The sequence below is a fragment of the Kogia breviceps genome, chromosome 1 (genome assembly GCF_026419965.1).
Source record: "Kogia breviceps isolate mKogBre1 chromosome 1, mKogBre1 haplotype 1, whole genome shotgun sequence".
NCBI lineage: Eukaryota > Metazoa > Chordata > Mammalia > Artiodactyla > Physeteridae > Kogia > Kogia breviceps.
The window spans coordinates 82,458,446-82,471,827 of record NC_081310.1 but is presented as its reverse complement, the minus strand read 5'-3'; positions in this window follow the sequence as shown (position 1 = coordinate 82,471,827).

The window sequence follows — 13,382 nt, the reverse complement described above, 5'->3', positions numbered from 1 at the left end:
ATTCAGTTTCCTAAAAGGGCAAGCAGCTTTGCGCCATGAGTAACATAGACCCAGAGATAGTCTATTTTGATAATCACATTTATTATCACACACTTGTCTTCTAACACACTGGTACTGACCCTTAAGCAAACACAAAAGCTTTCAAGAATTAAAGTCAAAGTAATTTGGGGGAGGGGCTGGTCAGAACTCTCGATCATTTTCTTGGTTTTCCAGTTCACATCGCATGACAGATGCAGTATGAGAATCTTGTAGACAGAAGACAGGTCAAAGTTTGTGGTCTGAAATGTTGCAACTTTAATTAAAAAGGAGTAACTTTGTGTCATGCATTGACTCCATGCTCAGAACACTGCCTGGTACATAAATATTTGCTGATTGAATGAATGAGTCTAGTCACTGGAATATTTATTTACTTTCTTTCTGCCTTTTCCCAGAATTTTAGGCCAGGAGGGTCCTCAGGCATCATTTCAACTCCCTTGTTATACCCTATAAAGACTGAGTTTTGAGGGATTTATGGATTCTCCCATGGCTAGTCATAGAGCTGCTAAGCTAACCCAGTAAAAGGACATAGGCGCCATTGAACTTTCTCTTTTTGGTTTTCAAACGTCATTGTACATCAGAATCACCTGGAAAGCTTGTTAAAATACGGATTTCTGGGCCTCTGCCCCAAGGTTTCTGATTCTGTAGGTTTGGGGTATGTCCAGAGATTTGCATTTTCTGATAGGTAAAAAGTAGATTTATTAATAACGCTTTGTAAAGAGGTTGGAGGAAAATGGGGCACAAGAGGATGGTCATGTCCCAGGTCTTGGGCAAGTTCCTGGGACCGGCTGCCAAGTGAGGGTCCTTGGCTTCACTCAGGAAAGAATTTAAGAGAGAGCCATAGTAAAGTGAAAGCAGAGAGACACATTCCATAGGCAGAATGTGGTCCTTCTCAGAAGGTGAGAACGGCCCAGAGATTTGCATTTCTAATAGGTCCCCAGGTGACCTGTTAGATGGTACTGGTCTGAGGGCCCACACTTGAGAATCAGTGCTCTACACCTATTAGAGGAGCAGCGGTGGTAAGGAGTTTGCCTTTTATTTATTTATTTATTTTTGCTGCACTGCGTGGCTTGATCTTAGTTCCCCAGCCAGGGATTGAACCTGGGCCACGGCAGTGAAAGCACCAAGACCTAACCACTGGACTGCCAGGGAATTCCCAGGAGTTTGCCACTCTTTGTAGAGATTCCAGCCCTCTGGAATTGTTCTTGCAGTCCCTTTTGCAAAGGTTAGCAACAATACTTTCACTAGTTTACAAACATATATTGAGTACTTCTAGGTGCTAGGCAACATGGCAGGCCCTAGAAATATAAAATTAATGACATAATCCCAGCCCTCAAGAACGTCACTATCTCTTTAGGGGATGCAGATACCTTACTCAGTTACTAGAATACAACAGTGAGAAGTTCTAAATAGTGGTAGAACAAAGTGTTATGTGAACCAAGGGGGGTGGACAATTAGCAGTGAGATTTTCTTTAGCTGATGTCAACAATCTTTCCACAGGATTGGTGCATAACCAGGGCCTATAGTTATATATGAGAACATAAAAAGTGCCACTCCAAGGGCTTCTCTGGTGGTGCAGTGGTTGAGAATCCGCCTGCCGATGCAGGGGACAGAGGTTCGTGCCCCGGTCCGGGAAGATCCCACATGCCGCAGAGCGGCTGGGCCCATGAGCCATGGCCGCTGACCCTGCGCGTCCGGAGCCTGTGCTCTGCCACGGGAGAGGCCACAACAGTGAGAGGCCTGCGTACCGCAAAAAAAAAAAAAGTGCCACTCCACAGCAAGCAGACCCATGCTTCACTGTCTCTGAGATGACACCAAAGGATATGTTATGTCAAAGCAGGATTCTCCTTAATATATTTAATAAACTGCTTCCCCTGCAAGGAAGGATAATATAAGGAATAATAATAATTTGTTCCATCTGCTTTGGTGGCCTCCTCATTCTGCCTGACTTCTCCCTTTTCTTTTTATTCTCTACCATTCATCTAACTCAAATGAAGGTTGTGTTCCAACCCAAGCAAAAGACAGTAACACTTATGCCACTTCCCTTCAATAGTGAGAAGATTCTAGTTAAAGGTATCTTTATCTTTGTTTTTTAAAGAGTTGTTATGTCTGAATTGCTATAGGAATAGGAATCAGATGATAATATAGCAAAATCTTGTGATGATGGTAGCTTATTACTGGTATAATCATCCCCCAAATAAGAAGTCTGTTCTCAGATCAGATTGTGAAAAATGATTTGGGTTTTCTTTGAAACCTTAAAGGAAAAGAGCTTGCTGTGCTTTCATCGACATTTTATTTGCTTCAAAATATCTATACTTGGGCTTCCCTGGTAGCGCAGCGGTTGAGAGTCCGCCTGCCGATGCAGGGGACACAGGTTCGTGCGCCGGTCCGGGAAGATCCCACATGCCGCAGAGCGGTTGGGCCCGTGAGCCATGGCCGCTGAGCTTGCGCGTCCGGAGCCTGTGCTCCGCCACGGGAGAGGCCACAACAGTGAGAGGCCCGCGTACCGCAAAAAACACAAAACAAAACAAACAAAAAAAAACTATACATTTTTTAGAAAAGAGCATGAGTCTTGAAGGGTAAAGTGACTTGGCTGGGGTCATGTAGAAATATTACTAGGACAAAGCAGCAGGCTCTGACAGACGCACCACTCAAAATGTAAGATACTTTAAAAACAAAACCAAAAACCTTTAAAGGAAACAGATGACATTTTTGACTCTGGCTGCTTCTGCCTCAGTTAATTCCCTGTAGCTGGTGGGGAGCCATTGCTTTGAGGAGGAACTACAAATACAAATACAAATACTACAAATACAAAACCTTTTTTTTTTTTTTTTTTAAAGGTTCAAGTCATTTCTAAGGCAATACCTGCAAAAGTGAAATGCAGTTATTTATTAACTCATAGATCTTGCATTCTCCCCATTTTTCTACCATCAAACATGCTTATTGTTTCATGTATTACATATATTTTATTTAAACAGCACCATTATTGGCTGGTTACAAATCCATGCACATTGGCAAGAATTTCTTTTTGTTCCTTTTTTAAAAAATAAAAAGGAAATGTTGGAGTTAGCTCCAGAATGGTAGAGAATATCAGATCTTAGCAATGGCTTGTCACTTTTCCTCTTAATTATTATTTTACAATATACAAATAATACCTGATTATTTTAAGGAAAAGAGAAGATTCCAAAAAGCAAAAAAGAAAAATTACATCACTCAAAATTCTCCCAATTAGAGATAACCACTGTTACCATTCTGCTAACTTACAATCTTTTTTCTATGACGCTATATCTAAATACATATATTTTGTGTGTATAAATATTATTATTTTTTACAAAAATAGGACCAAGCTATATACATAATGGGCCTATAACTTTTCTTTTTTTTTTTTTTTTTTGCGGTATGCGGGCCTCTCACTGTTGTGGCCTCTCACTGTTGTGGCCTCTCCCGTGGCGGAGCACAGGCTCCGGATGCGCAGGCTCAGCGGCCATGGCTCACGGGCCCAGCCGCTCTGCAGCATGTGGGATCTTCCCGGACTGGGGCACGAACCCATGTCCCCTGCATCGGCAGGCGGACTCTCAACCACTGCGCCACCAGGGAGGCCCCTAACCTTTTTTTCTTGACACTATTTTGTGAACATTCTTCTGTGTCAATAAATATATATCCCTGTCAGCAATTTAAACTGCATAGTATTGTATAGTAGAAACCCAATGTGTTTAACTAATCCTCTGCCTTTGGACTGGTAGGGTTTTTTGTTTTTTAAAAAATTTTTACCTATGACAAACAATACTTCAATCAGAATATTCTTGATCATATATATTTACACATTTGTCCAACTCTTTCCTAGAAGTAGAATTGAAAGAGGGTGTATACTTTTTAAAAAAACTCTTTATTATGAAAAATTTCAAACTCATTCCTCTTGTTAAAGTCAGGTTTCTGGAGGTATAATTTACATGGAGTAAAATTCATCCTTTTTAGTGTAGAGTTCCATGAGTTTTGACAAATGCATAAAGCTGTGTAACCACCATCATAATCAGGACATCACCCTGTCCCGGACATAATTCCTGATCTGTTTCTGACCCTATAAGTTTGCCTTTTCCAGAATGTCTTATGCATTAAATTATACAGCATGTAGCCTTTTGAGTCAGGTTTCTTTCACTCAGCATTCATTCATGTTGTTGCGTATAAGGAGTTTGCTTCATTTTACTGCTGAGTTTTTCCGTTATAAAGATGTACACAGTTGGTTTATCCATTCACTAGTTGAAGAATATGTGGGCTGTTTTTAGTTTTCAGCAAACACAAGTAAAACCACTATAAACATTCAAGTACAGATTTTTGAGTGGACATATGTTTTTATTGTTCTTAACTAAATACCTAGTGCTGGGTCATGTGGTAAATGTATGTTTAACTTGTGAAAACTGCCAAACTGTTCTTCATAGTGTTTTTTATTCCCACCAGCAGTGTTTGAGAGCTCCAGTTGCTCCAGCACTTGATACAGTCAGTTGAAAAAAAGGTAGCCAATCTAAAAGGTGTGTAGTGATATTTCATTTTGGTTTTAATTTGGGGTGTGTACTATTTATTTATTTATTTATTTATTTTTGGCTGTGTTGGGTCTTCATAGCTGCGCGTGGGCTTTCCCTAGTTGCAGCGAGCGGGGACTACTCTTCATTGCGGTGTGCGGGCCTCTCATTGCGGTCGCTTCTCTTTTTGTGGAGTGTGGGCTCTAGGCGTGCGGGCTTCAGTAGTTGTGGCATGCGGGCTCAGTAGTTGTGGCTCTGGGCTTTAGAGCGCAGGTTCAGTAGCTGTGGCGCATGGGCTTAGTTGCTCCGTGGCATGTGGGATCTTCCCGGACCAGGGCTCTATCCTGTGTTCCCTGCATTGGCAGGTGGATTCTGTGTTTTTTTAAAGCAGATATTCATTTAAAATTATTATTTATTTATTCTTGGCTGTGTTGGGTCTTCGTTTCTGTGCAAGGGCTTTCTCCAGTTGCGGCAAGTGGGGGCCACTCTTCATCGCGGTACACGGGCCTCTTTTTTTTTTTTTTTTTTTGCGGTACGTGGACCTCTCACTATTGTGGCCTCTCTTGTTGCGGAGCACAGGCTCCAGACGCGCAGGCTCAGCAGTTGTGGCTCACAGGCCCAGTTGCTCCGCAGCATGTGGGATCTTCGCAGACCAGGGCTCGAACCCGTGTCCCCTGCATTGGCAGGCAGACTCTCAACCACTGCGCCACCAGGGAAGCCCCGGCAGGCTGATTCTTAACCACTGCGCCACCAGGGAAGCCCTGTTTCTTCTGTTTTAGCCCTATGCTCACCCTCATCTTCAAGGGTTCTTAGTGTTTCCAAATTCAAAATCTTTGTGGGGTTCTACAGTGTAAATCAGTTTGTCTCTCAATCTCCTGCAGGCAGTAGGGTTTCAACTTTCTCCTCTCTGCTAAGACAATTACCTCTAGTCTAATGGGGTCTCTGAGGGGTTCCCAATAATAGCATTCCTTCTTTGTGCAAGCATCCCGAACAAGTTGAGAAATAAAGCAAAAAGTAAATATGGAGGTCAACATATCTCCTTTATTACTGTTGGAGGCCAGATTGGAGGATGCAGCTTAGTTTGAGAGTCAGTGGGCCTGCTAACTGTACCCCAGAATCAGGCAGCCTGGATTGGGGCAGACCTCAGTGTGGAGGAGCACAGCAGAATGCATGTTCTGATGAACAGGCTCCCTCTCCCAGGAGCGCAGAGGTGGAGGGAAGCGGAATACTCCACTTAGGGTGGATGAACAAAGGACTGGGAGAGGCCCAGCTGTACTAACTGAGCTCTTTTTTTCAAGAAGGAAAACATCAGAAGCGAGGAGAAAGCATTTCTGAACTACACAGTTCATCAGCTTTACAGATTCCATAATCTTGTTGAGTTTTCTCATCAGCTGTCTTCTCCTTGTTCAGTCTTTTTGTCCTTTTGGGTTTAGGTTTATTCCTTCAAAGTCATTTTAGTAGGTTTGGGGAGGAATGGAGGTAAGTATATACTATATTAAATTCTCCATGTTTAACTAGAAGTTTCAAGTTATTTTTTGAAAGTTACCTTGTTATCAAGGTTACACATTTCTTTTAAGGTAACTATTATCTGTGCTACTGAAGAAATGCAATGATGCAATAATTCTTAGAGTGCAAAATCTCTATAAATCATTTCTATTTGATATTGCAATATAGATTTATTTCTAGGAGACTTACTCTCCCAATTTTGTTTTACTTTGACTAATGTTAAAACTGGTTTGTACTCCCTTAGCATATAAAGAGGTGACTCAAACTGGGGAATATCAACCTAGAATTTTAACCTTTTGCAGATATTTCATAGAATTTGGTATTCATACAGCAAAAATCAAGAGTTTATTGTAATGGTATGCTTCCCTTTTTGCCACTCACTGAAAATCCCTACAGAGAAAAGGTTCCCAAATTAAAGAAAGAATGGGATTGGAAAAAACCTGGAAAATGTGTGGCAGTTCAGTCATTTTATAGTATTCATGGTGCCAATCAAAACCTCTTCTCAGAAAAAATCTGATAAATATCTTCAACTAAATTTTAATAGAATAATTAACTTTACTTATTAATTATCACAGTGTTCTTACAGCTCAACAGGGGTCAAAAGATTGAATATCTATGTGTGGCATTTGGGGCATTAATGGGGGTAATAAGAATATTTTAGGGTGCAGAACATTTTGTGTACATGAATTAAACAGGATTTTAATGGTCACCTTCGGAAAAAGATGTGAACTTTGATCAGAGGAACCGGGTTTGAGATTCATCTTCACAAAGCACTAATCGTAGGACATTGAGTATATCCCTAGTTTTGCTATTGTTTAGTTATCCATTGCTAACAAATCACCTCAAAACTGAGTAGTTTAAAACAACAACCGTGGGGCTTCCCCGGTGGTGCAGTGGTTGAGAATCCGCCTGCCAGTGCAGGGGACACGGGTTTGATCCCTGGTCCAGGAAGATCCCACATGCCGCGGAGCAACTAAGCCCGTGAGCCACAACCACTGAGCCTGTGCTCTAGAGCTCGTGAGCCACAACTACTGAGCCCGCATGCCGTGACTACTGAAGCCCACGCGCCTACAGCCCATGCTCCGCAATGAGAAGCCACCGCAATGAGAAGCTCGCGCACTGCAACGAAGAGTAGCCCCCGCTTGCTGCAACTGGAGAAAGCCCATGTGCAGCAGCAAAGACCCAACACAGCCAAAAAAAAACAAAAAAACCCCGCAACAACAACTGTGCTGGGAACTCCCTGGTGGTCCAGTGGTTAGGACTCAGTGCTTTCACTGCCGGGCCCAAGTTCAGTCCCTGGTCGGGAAACTAAGATCCTGCAAGCCGTGCGGCGTGGCCGGAAAAAACAAAAACCAAAACCATACTTTATTTACTTAAGATTCTGAAATTTGGGCAGGGTATGGTAGAATGGCTCATCTCTACTCCACATGATGTTGGCTGGGACAGCTTGACAAGGGCTGGACGATCCAAGATGGCTTCACTCACATGGCTGGGGCCTCCACTGGAGTGGCTGGGACAGCTTGGGGGATGTCTGGGCTCTCTCTCTCTTTATAGTCTCTCATCCTCTAGGGCTTCTCTCTAAATACGGCCTCTCTCTCCAGCAGCCTAGTTGAACTTCTTTATTTGAGAACTGATCCCTAAGAGAGCAAAACCAGAAAATACCAGGCCTCTTAAGGGCTAGGTCCAGAACTTGCACAGTGTTATTTCCACTACATTCTATTGGTGAAAGCAAATCACAAGGCTATCCCAGATTCAGTGGGAGGGGAAATATACTCTACTTCTTGATGGGATGAGTGCCATATATGCACAGAGTGGGAGAAATTGTCCATGGCCATCTTTGGAGACAATTTACCCCACCATTTAGCCACAATAAACTTCAGGTTTTTTTCCTTTGGAAAGGTAGCTCATTTTAGATAGTTATAGATATAAATATAGATATAGATATAGAGATATATAGCCCTTAACGCTAAGATCCTATACAAATATAACAACTTACTTTGCCTTGGCGGGTGTTGACCTGGAAGTTCTTCACAGAATATTAGCACGATGAGCCTATAGAATTGTTCATATTCTTTGAGTATTGATCATCTATCCTGGTGCCAAGAGGGGCAGTAGTGACCCTGTTGGATGGTTTTCTGGGATTTCTCAGAGGTATGGGTAGGAAAAAATTTCTCGTGGTTCTAAATCAGTCTGAACTCTGGAGAAAATGCTCTAGCATTAGTTGCACCAGCTTAGTTTTGTCTTGAGACTGCAAATTAACTAGTTTGGAAAAGGGAAAGGTAAAAAGAGGAAGAGAAGTTTGCAGTTATCCTTAACTCCTATTATTTATTCCTCAAGAAGGCATCAACCAAACTCTATATTTCCTAATGGAAGTATGAATTTAAACTACCATCTCAGAGTTATTTGAGACATAATCAACTACTGAACATGTCTTGAGTACCCACTGTGTGCTCAGCACTGTGCTAAGGCCTGTGAGTGAGGAAGGAAGAGGAAGCCAAGTTACCGACTTGGTTTTTCTCTAGGAAATTCCAATCTGGTTGGGCAAACTTGAATTAGATAACACATATGAGGCATTGCAAGGCAGCATAGGATAAACACTGAATATGTTTAATAAGTCCTAAGGATTCAGAGGAGGTAAAAATCATTTTGGTTAAAAGAACCAAATGCTGTTATGCTGTTAGAAGAACAGCATAAGCAAAACTAAAAAGAGTAGAATGACTATCACCAGTACAGAGCAAAAGGGCACTAGTGAGACTTGATCAGAAAAATGTGATCGAGGGGGTTGTTCAAGTTACTATTGCTGTATAACAACTCCGAATTTAGAGGTTTAAATGATCATTTTAAACCTCTAATGATCATTTTATTCTCTCTCATGGTTTTTGTGGGACAGGAATTGGGGACAGGTTCAGCTGGGTGGTCTGGTTCCGGATTTCTTATGTGGTTGTAATCAGACAGTGGCTGGAGGTGGAAACAGTGGGGCCTGGAGAAACTGAGGGCTGGCTGGGTACCTCTCACCTCTTCATGTGGGCTGGAGGCTTCTCCATATAGTTTCTCCCATAGGTCAGTTTGGGCTTTCTAAGAGGGTAGCTATGTGGAGAGGGGCTCTGTCACATGTTTGGTTCCCTAGGAACTCAACTGTGAGATGGAAATAGCATTCAGGGTATTTACTGGGGAATGTTCTTGGGACCAACACCTGTGGAAGGGAGGAGAAGGAAGCAGGATTAAGCTGTGGGAGAAACTGAATGGCAATGCAGTCCAACAAAGGCCTCAGTCAACCCCTGGGGGTGCTCTAGAGCTGGGATGAATGAGTCTTGAGTTTGTTTAAGTCAGGGCAAAAGGGCTGGCTGGGCCTTTATACCCCAGTGTTGATCACTCACTGGATGTAGGATGCCCCCAGAAGGAGGTATAACCTTGGGCAAGGCAACTTTCTTCAGCTGAGGCAACCCCTACAAGTACTGACAGCTGAAGGTCATCTTCCGGCAATACTCCCAGTACCATGGAATAAGTCCTTGTTCCTGAAGGAAAATCTGGGTGGTGCATCACAGTGTTGGCTATAGCCCCAAACAGATCTGTGGCTTTCAGTAGGAGTTGGTCCTCTGTACCCACCTGACACAGAGGCAGTTGGGGAAAAAATACTCCAACCTCAGTCTCCTGCAGACTTCTGATTTCCTGTCAGTGCCCCTCCCCCATGGACCAAATGCAGGAAGTCATAGGACTTGATGCAGTTCATGTGGGTTTTGGGTAGCAGAGCAGGGTGGAGAAGGGTGAAGAGTGGATCTGGAGAGACAACAGAAGATATTCGGCAGCAGATGATGAGTTTAGTTTTTGAACATTAAAGATGTTGAGTTAATAATATCCTGATGCATGCTTCTTATTGGTGCATTAAAGGAGTGTTCTGAACTGTCCTCTCATTAATTCCACTCCTTGCTTCTTTGCTCCTGAATCCTTAACCTCACTCTTTATTCTACCATTTAAACCCTGCCTCATTACTTCAGCTTAAAACATGTTTTACTTCACGAATTTGGCTTTTTTCCTGACTCTATTTCTTTTTTTTTAATTTAAAGAAATAAAAAAACTTAAAGTATGGTTGATTTACAATGTTGTGTTAGTTTCTGCTGTACAGCAAAGTGATTCAGTTATATATATACATGTATATATTCTTTTATTTATTTATTTGGTTGTGCCAGGTCTTAGTTGTGGCAGGCAGGCTCCTTAGTTGCAGCTCACAGGTTCTTTATTTGTGGCATGCAAACTCTTAGTTGCAGCATGCCTGTGGGATCTAGTTTCCTGACCAGGCATCGAACTCCGGCTCCCTGCATTGGGAGTGTGGTGTCTTAACCACTGAGCCACCAGGGAAGTCCCTATATATATATTCTTTTTCATATTCTTTTCCATTATGGTTTATTATAGGATATTGAATATAGTTCCCTGTCCTATACAATAGGACCTTGTTGTGTATTCATTCTATATATAATAGTTTGCATCTGCTAGTCCCAAACTCCCAATCCATCCCTCCCCCTTGGCAACCACAAGTCTGTTCTCTACTTCTGTGAGTCTGTTTCTGTGTCATAGATAAGTTCATTTGTGTCATATTTTAGCATCCACATGTAAGTGATATCAAATGGTATTTGTCTTTTTCTTTATGACTTACTTCACTTAGTATGATAATCTCTAGGTCCATCCATGTAGCTACAGATGGCATTATTTCATTTTTTTAATGGTATACACACACACACACACACACACACACATACACATACACACTACATCTTCTTTATCTATTCATCTGTAATGGACATTTAATGTCTGACTGTATTTCATTCTTTTATCCTTCATTTAGCTCCATACACCTGTCTGCTAGCCTGGTAGTATTCTTCTTCATCCAACCCCTTCCCGGACACCTTTCTGTGTACTAGCCCTGTGGGGAATTTTTATTCCTCTGTATCTTATTTATACTGGCTTCCTTTTTTTTTTTTTTTTTTTTTTTGCGGTACGCAGCCCTCTCACTGTTGTGGCCTCTCCCGTGGCGGAGCACAGGCTCCGGACGCGCAGGCTCAGTGGCCATGGCTCATGGGCCTAGCTGTTACGCGGCATGTGGGATCTTCCTGGACCGGGGCACGAACCCGTGTCCACTGCATCGGCAGACGGACTCTCAATCACTGTGTCACCGGGGAAGCCCTAGTCTGGCTTCTTGATTAAGACTAGAAGGTTTCAGGGTATTGAGGTAATGGAGATAAGAGATGATATGAGGGTGGGGACAATGGGTATGCAGGGTGAGGCCCACTTTCGTGGATCCCTGTCTATGCTTACTATAGTGTACTTTCTGCAGCTACTATCCAGTGGTGAAATGAATTCATGGCCTTTCCTCACATTCATTATTTCTAGCCCACTCTTCCATTCTGTCTCCTGTGTTCTGTTACAAAAGCTCTACCATTTAACCCCCCAAATCGTCTCTCCCTTGAAATTCTTTGGCTTCCATACATTTTTTTCACAAATTCACCTCCTTCTTTTCTACCTGCTCCTCAATTTCTTTGGCAACTATGGTAGACAACTTAACTTCTCTCTCCTCTTTCCCCTCAACCATGTTTTGCTCTCCTTTGCCTGATGAGTCTTCTTGTATACATTCTCTGTGGACATCTTATTTTGTTCTCATGCCCTCAACTATCAGTCATATGTGGATGACTCCCAAATCTGAATCTCCTTCCCTGAGCTGGTACTAAAATGTGCCTCCAGGTTTCTTTGTAGCCCCTTTTTTCCTTCTCTTGTTTTGGAGCACAGGCTCCGGACGCGCAGGGTCAGCGGCCATGGCTCACGGGCCCAGCCGCTCCGCGGCACGTGGGATCTTCCCGGACCGGGGCACGAACCCGTGTCCCTGCATCGGCAGGCGGATTCTCAACCACTGCGCCACCAGGGAAGCCCCCTTCTCTTGTTTTTTAAACTCTTCCTTGAACTGTTCCTCAGTTCATTTTGGTTCACTTTTACATCATCTTGGCTTCCTTTGGCCTGTATTCAAACAAACAAACAAACAAACAAACTCCAAATACCTGCCCCCGTCACGTCGTTGTATACCAAAAGCTCTCCCTCTCCCGCTTTGTTTTCATCTTCATAAAATTTCCTTTTCAGGGAATTCAAAGGAAACACTTGGTAAGGAAAAGACAATCACTGTTTTGTTTTCCTTTAAAGTACTTAACATGCCAAATACCAGATATTTACATTTTAAATGTAAGCCTATTTGAGGAGCTGTGTGTCTCGGTATGGGAGGAGGGGTGATGTGGAGTGGTTAGAAATCTGTTAGGAAATCCTAAGGTCTCTAACTTGAGAAACTGGAAAAATAGCAAATAAAACACTCAGCTCTGGGAGAGGTTGCACTAAGTCACCCACTTCCTTCCTCAAATCATCTGGAATTTCTTTGGGTATTTATCCTGAGAAAGGTATAAGGGAATGGAAAGGACAGGATTTAAGCAAGAACTAGGAAAAACTAGACTCTTAAGACAAAATTTTAAAAAATCATTCTTACACCTCTTTTATATTCCACATTGACAGACTTTTAAAAGCACATTTAAACTACAGATTTCCATGGAAACCAACCAAAGGGATTTTAGAAAGGAGAGGCATTGCAGTACCATTTCTATGCGCGTTGATGTCTGATTTTCGTTAGGCCAGCACTGTTTTCCCTCCAAGGTCTTAGTGTTTAGTACAGCAACAATTACCTCAACAATTACCTCAGTAACAATTCCTCCAGGGTAGTTTTATTTAAAGGTGCCTAACTTATACCTCACCCAACTGCTTTCAAAATCGTTCAGTTCTTCCTGTTGGAAGTTAAACTACCGTCTTCATCCCTGCTCTGGTTCTGCACCAGAAGCCTATCTCCGGCAGGACAGTGCCACGAAGGCGTCCTTTTTATGGGATGTGCACGTTGCTCTACACTTTGGCTGCAAAGCAGGAGCTGTGCTTTAAAACCGCCAAGAGCGAGTGGGTGCCGTGTGCTAAATTATCTGTCTCGCAACTTCCACACGTAAGAAGGATGCTTTCTTCCTTCCTTAAACACGAAAGAAACAGGCAAAACAAAAACAAAAAGAAACCCGACAGGCTTCAAAACCGTCCGATCGCCCAGGGAAAGCGCGCCAATCACACAAAGAAAAGGAGGGGGGCTATTGGGATTCAAAATCATTTCCCCGGGACGAACACCTTCCTGGACCTATCGGAGTTAACTGCGCGCTTGGTCGTAGCCAATAGGCGCAGTGTTTCTGGCTCAGGTCCTCCCTAAAGACTGATAGACATTTATGTAACCCAATGGAGTAGTGAGATGCTGAAGAATCAACC